Below are 14,113 nucleotides of genomic sequence, written 5' to 3' on the forward strand. Positions count from 1 at the left end.
AACATGGCTACTCTCTGTGGTCTGCTGGGAATTTTGCCTATGGGAGGCCCTATGGCCTGCACCAAATGCACTTCAAACAGGGGAACTGATTCTTCCCATGTTGTACACAGATCCCTCAGACTGTGTGGCCTGCTCCTGGGGATTAGCTCAACTTCCTCACCAGAGCACCACCAGGCACTTCACTCCAAAACTACAGACTCTGTTCTCCACTGTTTATATAATCCTGGTGGTATTGAAACCCTCTCCTTTCTCCAAGTCAATGGTTTTAGGGAACATATTTCTTGTTCAGTGCCCTGTGTTTTCATTCTTTCTCTTTCTCTCCAGCAACTTTTGGGAGAGTGATTTTCTTGCAGAATCACAATGCACTGTACTGTCCCCCCTTTCACTTTCTCTCTCTTTCTTCTCTCCATGAAAACTGCTCTGTACCATCTATAGACTTTTTTCTCCCCCACGTACCAGCAAAGTTCTGTGGCTCCAGTTACACAGATTGTTGTGTTAATCCTCAGATCAATTTCCTAGGTGTTCAAAATGGTATGGTTCTGATTTAGCTGCATTTCAGGGACCAGACAAGCTCAGGGTCTCCATGCTGCTCCACCACCTTAACTCTTCCCTTGTGTTTGTTATAATTACAAGATGCATCTCAGTAACAACCATCAGAGAACTTACAAAAAAATAAGGTTTATTACTTGCAAGTCCTAGGAATTACATGGCTCTCCTGGGGCCACACAGTATGGTTACATGTAGAGAGAGAAAAAAAAAACATGAGAGAGAGAGAGAGAGAGAGAGAGAGAGAGATCACTGGAACCTAGAACTCTACTTTTATTGTGGCAAAAGGTTTGGCACCTAGGATTTCACAGCTTTACTCTTTATTCTCAAATTTAGGAGTTAAGATGGCAGAGGATTAGAAGAACCCTAAGCTTATTTTGTCCCTTGAACACAGCTAGATAGTTATCAAATCTTTCTTAACACTCAACAAATCAATAGGATGTCTGAGAGAACAAAAGCTGCAAGTATATGAGTAGAAGAGCAATCCTTTTGTAAGGTAGGAGGTGCGGGGAGTTGACTTGGGGAGATATAAATGTGGGTAAGGTGGTGGGGAGGGATACCTTGCTTATGGATGGTATTGCAAAGTATTATAAGCAGCATAGTTCAAAATCTGAACATTTGGAAGTCCACTACTATGTGGAAACAAAATAAAAAAATAAATTATCGGGATTTCATCAAAATAAAAGGCTTCTGCACAGTTACGGCAACCTATTGAATGGGAGAAGATAGTTGCAAATTACATTTCTGATAAAGGGTTAGCATCCAACATTTATAGAGAATTTATCAAACTGAACACCAAGAAAATGAATAATCCAATTTAAAAATATACAGAAGACATGAATAAACATTTTTCTAATGAAGACAAATAGATGGCCAACAAACACATAAAAGGATTCTCAACATCACTCATCATTAGGAACATACAAATCTAAACTACAATGAGATATCAGCTCACGCCTTTCATAATGACTACAATCAACAGCACAAGAAACAACAGGTGTTGGTGATGATGTAGAGAAGCGGGTCCCTCTTGCATTGTTGATGGGAATGCAAACTGGTGCAGCTACTCTGGAAAACAGTACAATATAGCAATTGCACTACTATATATTTACCCAAAGAATACAAAAATACTAATTCAAAGGGATATGGCACTACAATGTTTATAGCAGCATTATCTTCAATAGCCAAATTATAGAAATAGCCCAATTGTCCATCAACTAATGAATGGATAGCGAAGTTGTGGTACACACACACACACACACACACAAGAATATTACTCATTTATTAAGAGAAATCTTGTTATTTGTAATAACATAGATGGAGCTAGAGAGTATAATGCTAAGTGAAATAAGTCAGCCAGAGAAAGACAAATACCATATGATTTCACTCATATGTGGAATTTAAGAAAGAAAACAAATGCACAACAGGGAAAAAGAGAGAGACAAATCAAGAAATAGACTCTTAACTACAGAGAACAAACTGATGGTTAACACAGGAAAAAGTAGAGAGGAGGTGGGTATATACATGATGGGTATATAGGTGCACTTGTGATGCTGTTTTATGGAACTGTTTAATCACTATATTGTATACATATTACTCTGTATGCTAATTAACTGGAATTATTTTAAAAACTAAAAAAAATATGTATCACTTAACCCCATTAAGTGGGATTTAGTCCTGGGATGGAAGGGTAGTAATATTTGCAAATCAATCAAACACAAAGATAAGAAAAAGGATAAAAAACATATGATCATTTGGATAGATGCAGAAAAAAAAAAAAAGTATGATAAAGTAAAACATCGATTCATGATAAAAGCCCTGAACAAAGGAGGTTTAGAGGGAGTATATCTCAACATACTGAAGACCATCTATGAAAAATGCACAGGAAGGCGTGCCTGAGTGGCTCAGTCAGTTGAGAACTTGACTCTTGATTTTGGTTCAGGTCATGATCTCACCATTCATGAGATGCAGCCCTGGGTTGGACTCTGAGCTGATAGTGTGGAGCCTGGTTGAGAGTCTCTCTCTCTTTCTCTCTCTCTCTCTCTCTCTCTCCTTCTGTCTCTGCCCCTGACTTCAAAATAAATAAACAATAAAAAAGAAAGAAAAAATGCACAGTGAACCTCATACTCAGTGGGGAAAGTTGATAGCTTTCTCTCTAATTCCTGGAAGAAGACAAGTATGTCCACTGTCACCACTTTTTTATTCAACATAGTACTGGAAGTCCTAACATAGTAATTAGATAAGAAAGAGGAATAAAGGCATCCAAATTGGTAAGAAAGAAGTAAAATTTTCACTATTTGCAAATGACATGGTACACTATATAGAAAACCTAAAAGACTCCAGCAAGAAAAACAAAAACAAAAACAAAAAAACAACTCCTAGAATGGATAAATGATCAGTGAAATTACAGAACACAAAATTAATGTTCAGTAATCTATTGCATTTATATATGCTCATAATAAAACCACAGAAAAAAAAAACCTCTGAAGATTCTGTGTCTTTGTTGGTATGTTTCCAGAATGCCTGTTACCCACCTCAGGAAAACTGCTTGGTTTTCATCCTTCCCATGAGTGATTTCTTCTATCTTATAATTTACAGGTTTCATCATACATTATTTTATTCCTTCTGATTAGCAGGTTATGTAATGTCTCATGTAGTCTGGTCAATATTATCCTAATTCCAGTGGGGATCCTGTTCTGGCACCTCATCACCACCCACTTGTTAAATCTCTTGATGAGAGTTGACAGTCACTAGACTATCTGTATAATTTCTACTTTTTCTTACAATATGATTCTTCTCATTAAAGGTACAGCAATGAGATAAAATGACAATAGCATCCTGTCAGGTCAGCAAAAATGTCAGCCTCATGCTGATGAATCATCCCTAAATTTATAGGTTTTATGATAATCTACCAAATTTGTCCTTAAAAATTCTTAGGTTCCCCATGGAGAAGAGGACATGTATCCTAGAAACTCCTCCATTATTATCAACTACTTCTCCAAGGGGAGAGTGACTCTGAGTAGTGGGTGTAGTAAAGGTGGAGGCTAACTTACAGTCTGATTGCAACTTCATCTGAGATAGCTTTGAGACTCTTGGTTCCATCCCTGTTGGTCCTCTAAAGGCTTGACTAGGATAAGAGGAAGGTTCTTGGGGGGATAAAGGGGGATATAGGAGTCTGAAAAGAATTTGAACATGTAGGTTGTGGTGTATGCTGAAAGAGGGGATCTGAAAGTAAGTTTTATTCAGAATCTTTGGAATCAAAGACAGAGATAGAGTCCACACAGGCATGGAAGTAATTAAACAAATTAAAATCCTGGTATAGTTTCATGAAACCCTGCATGTAATGAATCCCTAATGACTTTTAAGACTGCTTGTAAAATAAGTCCACCTGTAGAATGATATTAAAGTTAAGGGATCCACTTAGTGTCCATTTCTCCTGGTCAAATTTTATTGGGGCCAAGTGATGTCACAAAAGAAAACTAACTTCTTTTGCTCATCTAGTTTAATATTGTCCCGATTATTCAATGTGCAACCAAAGGAAGAGTCTTCAGGGAAGCATTGGGTGCTCCCCATTTTCTGTATTATTTATGAGCCACTATTATGGATCTTATTTCCAGGATGGAGTGCCTAGGTTCAGACATTGGCTAGATTACACTCTTGGATTTGGTCCCAGGCATTCTTAGCATGCAGATCATGGAGAAGAAAGAGAAATGACAAGGGGCTCCCATGATCTGAGACTATAAGCTTGAAAGTGGTTCCAGATGTCCCCAACTTTACTCAGCCAAAGTCCCATTTACTTCTTAATCTAACTGCGTTGGATCAAGAAACAATTAATAAGGTGTTTAACGAAGAAGTGCAAGAGGAGATACAAGTGTCAGGGCTTCTTAAGGCTCATTTCTGGGAGTTATCCATATATTCTTCACAGAGACAAGAGACTCTAACTGGATACTTGACATGGTTGGCAAGATGACATAAGAGATTACCAGTTTCCCTTCCTCATAAGTGGGGACAAAGGGTGAAGAATCAAGGAGTGTCTAAGAAGGAAACAAAATTGGAGTTTTCAGGCTAGAATCAGACATAACATGGCATGGGAAGCTGACAAAACAGAATGGGGGGTTTTGGAGAGAAGATGGCAGCGTAAGAGGCTGCTGGGCTCACCATGTCCTGCTGATCACTTAGATTTCACTCACATCTGCCTAAATAACACAGAAAACCACCAGAAGACTAGCAGAACAGACTCTCCAAAGCCAAGCATAGACAAGAGCCCACAGAAGAGGGTGGAAAGGGCAGAGAGGCAGTGCATACTACACAGACTGGTGGAAGGGCACTGGGGCGGTGCAGGGGCAGCCTTCCCAGCAAGGTAGAGCCCCTGAGTCTGGCTTGTAAAAGCAGAGGGGCTGGACTGCATGAGTTCTGACAGCCAGTGGGACTTAACGTCTAGAATGTTAAAAGGCAACAGCTCTGCTCTCTGAGAACGGGGAGGGCGAGAGGACAACGGAAGGGAGAATTGTTGAGCCTGGGGATACAGAGCTCAGCTCAGCAGAACAAAGGTGCTGGCAAGCGCCATCTCCCTCTCCCATCCCCCAACCAAAATTCCAAAGGGAACCAGTTCCCGTCACCAAACTTCCCTTGCACCACGCAAACACCCAATGCTGTGCTTCTGTGGATCCATACTTCCTACGGTCTGCCTCCCTCCCAGTGCTGCAGGGCCTCTCCCACAGGGGATCACCAGCAGCAAAGCAAGCTAAGCCTGCCCCTCCCATACCTGTGCACCTTGTGGATCCACCCTGGCTAATACGCCAGATGCCACTGAAGCAACACCACAAGCCTGGCAGTGTGCAAATAGCCCAGACAGGGGCCACACCACTCCACAGTGAGTCCTGACCCTGGGAGAGGGGAAGATAAGGTACACACCAGTCTGACTGTGGCCCCAGAAGTGGGCTGGGGGCAGACATCTGGTCTGACTGTGGCCCCGCCCACCAACACCAGTTACTCTGCACAGTACAGGGGAAGTGTCCTGCACTTTGGAGCCACCCCAGGGACTACCCAAAATGATGAAATGGAAGAATTCTCTTCAAAAGAAACTCCAGAAAGTAGCAACAGATAACAAATTGATCAAAAAAGATTTACATAATATAATGGAACAAGAATTTAGAATAATAGTCATAAAATTAATCACTGGGATTGAAAAAAAGTATAGAGGACAGCAGAGAATCTATTGCTACAGAGATCAAGGGACTAAGAAATAGTCATGAGGAGCTAAAAATGTTATAAATGAGGTGCAAAATAAATGGAGGCAACCACAGCATGGGTTGAAGAGGCAGAGGAGAGAATAGGTGAATTAGAAGATAAAATTATGGAAAAAGAGGAAGCTGAGAAAAAGAGAGATAAAAAAAAAAAAGCCAGGAGTATGAGGGGAGAATTAGAGAACTAAGTGATGTAATCAAGTGGAACAATATCGGTATCATAGGAATTCCAGAGAGGAAGAGAGAGAGAAAGGGGCTGAAGATGTACTTGAACAAATCATAGCTGAGAACTTCCCTGATCTGGGGAAGGAAAAAGGCATTGAAATCCAAGAGGCACAGAGAACTCCCTTCAGACGTAACTTGAATCGATCTTCTGCATGACATATCATAGTGAAACTGGCAAAACACAAAGATAAAGAGAAAATTCTGAAAGCAGCTAGGGATAAACATGCTCTAACTTATAAAAGCAGATCAATAAGACTAGTGGCAGACCTATCTACTGAAACTTGGCAGGCCAGAAAGGAATGGCAGGAAATCTTCAATGTAATGAACAGAAAATATATATGCAGCGAAGATTCCTTTATCCAGCAACTTTGTCATTCAGAATAGAAGGAGAGATAAAGGTCTTCCCAAACAAGCAAAAAATGAAGGAATTAATCACCACTAAACCAGCCCTACAAGAGATCCTAAAGGGGATCCTGTGAGTGAAATGTTGGAAGGACCACAAAGTACCAGAGACATCACTATATGCATGAAACCTACAGACATCACAATGACTCTAAACCCATATCTTTCAATAATAACACTGAATGTAAATAGACTAAATGCTCCAACCAAAAAACATAGGGTATCAGAATGGATAAAAAACAAGACCAATCTATTTGCTGTCTACAAGAGACACATTTTAGACCTGAGGACAACTTCAGATTGAAAGTGAGGGGATGGAGAATTATCTATCATGCTACTGGAAATCAAAAGAAAGCTGGATAACCATACTTATATCAGACAAACTAGATTTTCATTTAAAGGCTGTAACAATAAATGAAGAAGGGCATTATATAATAATTACAGGGTCTATCCATCAGGAAGAGCTAACAATTATAAATGTCTATGCACCGAATATGGGACCCCCCAAATATATAAAACAATTACTCACAAACATAAGCAACCTTATTGATAAGAATGTGGTAATTGCAGGAGACTTCAATACTCCACTTACAACAATGGATAGAACATCTAGACAGAGAATAAATAAAGAAACAAGGGCCCTGAATGATATATTGGATCAGATAGACTTGAGAGATTTATTTACAACTCTGCATCCCAAACCAACAGAATATACTTTCTTTTCGAGTGCACATGGAATATTCTCCAAGATCACAAAACAGCCCTTAGTAAATATAAAAGAATTGAGATCATACCATGCACACTTTCAGACCACAATGCAATGAAACTTGAAATCAACCACAGGAAAAATCTGGAAAACCTCCAAAAGCGTGGAGGTTAAAGAACACCCTACTAAAAAATGAATGGGTCAACCAGGCAATCAGAGAAGAAATTTTAAAAATATATGGAAACAAATGAAAATGAAAATACAACAATCCAAATGCTTTGGGATGTAGCGAAGGCAGTCCTGAGAGGAAAATACATTGCAATCCAGGCCTATCTCCAGAAACAAGAAAAATCCCAAAGACAAAACCTCACAGCACACCTAAAGGAAATAGAAGCAGAACAGCAAAGACACCTCAAACCCAACAGAAGAAGAGAAATAATAAAGATCACAGCAGAAATAAACAATATAGAATCTAAAAAAAAAACTGTAGAGCAGATCAATGAAACCAAGAGTTGTTTTTTTGAAAAAAATAAACAAAATTGATAAACCTCTACCCAGGCTTCTCAAAAAGAAAAAGGAGTGGTACCAAATAGATAAAATCATGAATGAAAATGGAATTATTACAACCAATCCCTCAGAAATACAAGCAATTATCAGGGAATACTATAAAAAATTATATGCCAACAAACTGGACAACCTGGAAGAAATAGACAAATTTCTAAGCACTCACACATTTCCAAAAGTCAAACAAGAAGAAATGGAAAATTTTAACAGACCCATAACCAGCGATGAAATTGAATCAGTTATCAAAAATCTCCCAACAAATAAGAGTCGATGACCAGATGGCTTCCCTGGGGAATTCTACCAGACATTTAAAGCAGAGATAATACTTATCCTTCTCAAGCTGTCCCAATATAGAAAGGGAATGAAAACGTCCTGACTCATTCTATGAAGCCAGAATTACTTTGATTCCTGCACCAGACAGAGACCCAGCAAAAAAAGAAAACTACAGTCCAATATCCCTGATGAATATGGATTCAAAAATTCTCAATACAATACTAGCAAATCGAATTTAACAGCATATAAAAAGAATTATTCACCATGATCAAGTAGGATTCATTCCTGGGCTGCAGGGCTGGTTCAACATTCGCAAATCAATTAACGTGATACATCACATTAATAAAAGAAAAGAAAAGAACCATATGATCCTGTCAATTGATGCAGAAAAAGCATTTGACAAAATTCGGCATCATTTCTTAACAAAAACACTCAAGAAAGTTGGGATAGAAGGAACATACTCAAAGATCATAAAAGCCATTTATGAAAAACCCACAGCTATCATCATCCTCAATGGGGAAAAACTGAGAGCTTTTTTCCCTGAGATCAGGAACACGACAGGGATGTCCACTCTCACCGCTGTTATTTAACATAGTGTTGGAAGTGCTAGCATCAGCAATCAGACAACAAAAGGAAATCAAGGCATCAAAATTGGCAAAGATGAAGTTAAGATTTCACTTTTTGCAGATGACATGATATTATACATGGAAAATCCGATAGACTCCATCAAAAGTCTGCTAGAACTGATAGATGAATTCAGCAAAGTCGCAGGATACAAAATCAATGTACAGAAATCAGTTGCATTCTTATACACTAATAGTGAAGGAACAGAAAGACAAATAAAGAAACTGATCCCATTCACAATTTCACCAAGAAGCATAAAATACCTAGGAATAAACCTAACCAAAAGATCTGTATGCTGAAAACTATAGAAAGCTTATGAAGGAAATTTAAGAAGATATAAAGAAATGGAAAGACATTCCATGCTCATGGATTGGAAGAATAAATATTGTTAAAATGTCAATACTACTCAAAGCTATCTACACATTCAATGCAATCCCAATCAAAATTGCACCAGCATTCTTCTTGAAGCTAGAACAAGCAATGCTAAAATTTGTTTGGAACCACAAAAGACCCCAAATAGCCAAAGCAATTTTAAAGAAGAAGACCAAAGCGGGAGGCATCACAATCCCAGACTTTAGCCTCTACTACAAAGCTGTAATCATCAAGATAGCATGGTATTGGCACAAAAATAGACACATAGACCAATGGAATAGAATAGAAACCCCAGAATTAGACCCACAAAAATATGGCCAACTAATCTTTGACAAATCAGGAAAGAATATCCAATGGAAAAAAAGACAGCAGTCTCTTTAACAAATGGGGCTGGGAGAACTGGACAGCAACATGCAGAAGGGTGAAACTAGACCACTTTCTTACACCATTCACAAAAATAAACTCAAAATGGATAAAGGACCTGAATGTGAGACAGGAAACCATCAAAACCCTAGAGGAGAAAGCAGGAAAAGACCTCTCAGACCTCAGTCATAGCAATTTCTTACTTGACACATCCCCAAAGGCAAGGGAATTAAAAGCAAAAATGAAGGGGCCTCATGAAGATAAAAAGCTTCTGCATAGCAAAGGAAACAACAAACAAAACTAAAAGGCAACTGACAGAATGAGATAAGATATTTGCAAATGACATATCCAACAAAGGGCTAGTATCTAAAACCTATAAAGAACTCGACAAACTCCACACACAAAAAACAAATAATCCAGTGAAGAAATGGGCAGAAAACATGAATAGACACTTCTCTAAAGAAGACATCCAGATGGCCAACAGGCACATGAAAAGATGTTCAACATCACTCCTTATCAGGGAAATACAAATCAAAACCACATTCAGATACCACCTCACGCCAGTCAGAGCAGCTAAAATGAACAAATCAGGAGACTATAGATGCTGGAGAGGATGTGGAGAAACGGGAACCCTCTTGCACTGTTGGTGGGAATGCAAACTGGTGCAGCTGCTCTGAAAAACAGTGTGGAGGTTCCTCAAAAAACTCAAAAATAGATCTACTTATGATCCAGCAATAGCACTGCTAGGAATTTACCCAAGGGATTCAGGAGTGCTGATGCATAGGGGCATTTGTACCCCAATGTTTATAGCAGTGCTTTCACCAATAGCCAAATTATGGAAAGAGCCTAAATGTCCATCAACTGATGAATGGATAAAGAAATTGTGGCTTATATACACAATGGAATACTATATGGTAATGAGAAAGAATGAAATCTGGCCTTTTGTAGCAACGTGGATGGAACTGGAAAGTGTTATGCTAAGTGAAATAAATCATACATAGAAAGACAGATACCATATGTTTTCACTCTTATGTGAATCCTGAGAAACTTAACAGAAGACTATGTGGGAGGTGAAGGAAAAAAAAAAAAATATCTAGAGAAGGAGAGAGCCTAACCATAAAAGACTCTTAATAACTGAGAACAATCTGAGGGTTGATAGGGGGTTGGAGGGAGAGGAGGGTTGGTTGGGAAGAACAGAAATACATTGTGGACAGTAATGCCCCAGGGTATCGCCGAGATTCTTTATTTTTCAGAAATATTAAAAGCTAATTTGAATACTATAAAGCTTTTGGTGGGCTCCACTTTGTTCAATACATGGATTGTTTGCTTTTCTGCTTCTCTTCTCAAACCTCTTCACAGGAAGATAATATCCACCTGTTACAACCTTTGTTCCTTTAAGGCCCTACAGGAACTTAAAATCTCCAAAGAAAAAATTGCAGTTTGCTTCAACTCAGGTTCAGTACTTAGGGCATCTGATCTCAGAATAAAATAAAAAAAAAATTAAAAAAAAAAACATATTTAGATCCAGAACAAGATCCCTCACAAAGGCTTACTGTTGACAGATCACCTTTTGACTTTCTAAGAAATCTACATGAAATTCCTATAATCTATGGTGATTTTTCATGGAATGATGATGATTCTTATTTAAAGGATGAAAATGGTAAGTATTACATTGGGCAAGCAACTGCAATTGCTTATTAAGTCTTCAAAGCATCATTTTATATATGTGGCTGATTTGGCAGGGCAAGCTGAGTCATAAACCCTTAATTGAAACTTAGGTACTTGTATCTTAGCCATGAATAACACCACAAAAATTTATACCAATAGTCTGTATGCCTTTGGGATAGCTCATAAATTCATAATGATGTGAAAACAATGCAGTTTCCTTACTCCGATGAAAATAAAATTAAAAATGTCTTTGGTGTCCAAAATGCATTAGATGGCATGCATTTGCTGACAGGTCTCATTATTATTAAGTTTCCTGGGCATTCCAGAATCAACTCTCTGGAGGCTGAAGGGAACCATCTCACTGATACTTCTGCCAAAACCGCTGCTATCAAGAAACCCAGTAGCCAAACTATAACTTAACTAATGTGAGTTCACTCTTTGGTGAATTACAGATAGAGATTACATCAAGTGGAGTTGTCACACAAAGGAAACTTTATTTGCAGCAAATAAGGAAATCACAGAAAGCAACTTCCAAAGCTGTGACTCCTCAAGCAGGGTTGAGTGAGTTTCTTTTATTTAGGGTTAGGATAAATATTCAGAAAGGGGAGTTTTATCATCATATGCTGTGGTGGGCACAAAGTTGTACATATATATTAAAGAAACATGTCTATACATACATTACATGTTATATTATTGCGGTTTGTGCTCTTCTCTGGACAGAGGTTTTGACATTTTAATGAGGTAGAGGTTAACTGTTGGTCACTTCATGGTCCATCTGTGCAGGCATGAATTGGTCAAGCTCAAATTGGCCTAGGCTGCTTGGAGTTCTTCCTGTTGTTTACCGCTAAAAGATAAGGCCAAACACTCCTGTGAAGAAGAAGAGGGTTCATTGGAGGTCTTTCTGGTAACAAAATCCCTCCCCCAGTTTTATTTTGCTCCTCATTCGTAAGGGGTATCAGGTGAAAGTCGTCTGTAGCTACTTCCTGCTGAACATGGATATAGTCATAGGATTGATAGAAGAGCAGAATTTTTTTCTCAGCTAGTTTTAGATATGTTTGTGGGTCACCAAGTTTAACCCCAAGGTGTTCATACCCTTTTTCTACTACCATCTGTAATTTTATGTCCTCTATGCAGTATGCACAAATTGTACCATACACTTAAGTATGCAAGATCCAAATAGTAATAAAAGTAGTAGGATTAGTAGTGACCCCAGAAAGGAAAGAAACCATGTAATACTGGATAGTGCTGTTTTATAGTCTGCAGAACCTCACCAGGGAATTATCTCTTTTGGTTAAAAGTATGTAGCCAAGTTTCCTTGTCCAGAATATTTTTTATATATTTATCTATAGTTTACTTGAAGTATTAATATAGGTATAGCATGAGGTGTGTGTGTATATATATATATATGTATATATATATATATAATATATATAATATAGTTATAATGTAATGTAGTTTATAATATATATTATATAATATTATATAACATATATTATATATAAATATATAATTATAAATTATATATAATTATACATATTATATAAATTATATAAATATATATATAATTATAATATAATATAGTTTCCCTATTCCATCTGCTAATAAGTAGTCTAGGGTCAATCTATTGTCTAACACTGGATTCTAAGGAATCCAGAGAAATGTTTAAGTATTTGAGGGTGTTGCCTATATTTTTATCTAATGTCCCTAGTGTATTAGATTCCTTAGAGTAACTTTATGATATATGAAACCTCCCCAAGTCGTGGCTAATCCAAAAGCCAATCCAATGCCAGCCTGGATCAGTCCTAGGGCTTTTTTTCCCATTGAAAAGATTAGTATGATTGCATATGGTAATTCTCCTGGGACTCATTAGACCCAAAGTACATTGTCCAAGAAACTGGACATTATCAATGCACACATGAACAAAAATTGTGAACATAAAATTTCCAGCTGGAGAACAGCCCATTTGAAGCTAATGATTGGGTGATCCACAAATGAATAATATACCCTTGATTGTGTGCAGAATCTGCAGGACTGGGTTGAGTCAAGCCAGTTAAACAACTTGAGGCCCCATATTGGACTGCCCCTGCATATAGAAGACAAAGGTCCATTCCATGTGACTGCATGATTTATTTAATCCCAGGTCATCACTGTTAAATGCCTTGGGTGGTAAATAGAGAAGTTCCCCAAATCCTGTAGGTTTGGCCAATCCTGTCCATGCCCTACACTGATCTTTCTGCAGTTGTACTATCATATTCCTTTTCTGAATACCAGCAAGTCTCATTTGAAAATTAATTATCATAAACATTAAAAGGAACTATAGAAAATAGGCCTTCTTGACTACCATTACCTGTATCAGAAGTGCATTTATAACATGGTTTTTGCATTGAGGTGCAATTTAAGAATGATATTCTCTTCCACTCCATTTGGTATCATTGATAATAGAAGCAAGATTTACATGTTGAATTTCTCTGTGGCTATGTAAGGGGGAGTTTCAAATGATTTAGGGGAATGCATAACACATTTTATGTCAAAGTCATTTATACAGGATGAAATACAGACCTTCCAGTTTTTGTTTGTAAATCCAACAGTTGTTTAGGTAGTTTCCCTTTGCTGTGATCTTACTTATATTTACTAGGGAACTTACCTCCCAAGGATGCTCCAGTGTATTTATAGTTTTTGACATCTTTAGGATAATAGTGACAAGAACCAACATCAGGAAGATATTTGTTTTACTTTTTATTTATTTTTTTTCTTTTTTTTTAATTTAAATTCAAGTTAGTTGAAACCAATACTGTAATATTGGTTTCAGGAGTAGATTGGTAATACTGAAATATTGGTTTCAGTAAGTGATTCATTACTTAGATATAACATCTAGTGCTCACCCTAACAATTGCCCTCCTTAATTTCCATCACCCATTTAGCTGATACCCCCACCCATCTCCCTTCCAGAAACACGAAGTTTGTTCTGTTTAAGAGTCTCTTATGGATTACCTCCCTCTCTGTTTTTATCTTATTTTCCCTTCCTTTCCCCTATGTTCATCCTTTTTTTTTGTTTCTTAAATTCCACATATGAGTGAAATTATATATTTGTATTCTCTGACTGACTTATTTAGCTTAGCATAAT

General features: G+C 37.7%; 1 long non-coding RNA gene across 2 annotated transcripts in view; it reads left to right on the plus strand.

Moving 5' to 3' along the window:
- LOC144612754 (uncharacterized) overlaps window positions 1-14,113 on the plus strand; it is a 90,341-nt gene that overhangs the window by 25,169 nt on the left and 51,059 nt on the right. The gene's annotated exons all lie outside the window — the stretch shown is intronic.

The sequence above is a fragment of the Panthera onca genome, chromosome B3 (genome assembly GCF_046562875.1).
Source record: "Panthera onca isolate mPanOnc1 chromosome B3, mPanOnc1 haplotype 2, whole genome shotgun sequence".
Classification (NCBI taxonomy): domain Eukaryota; kingdom Metazoa; phylum Chordata; class Mammalia; order Carnivora; family Felidae; genus Panthera; species Panthera onca.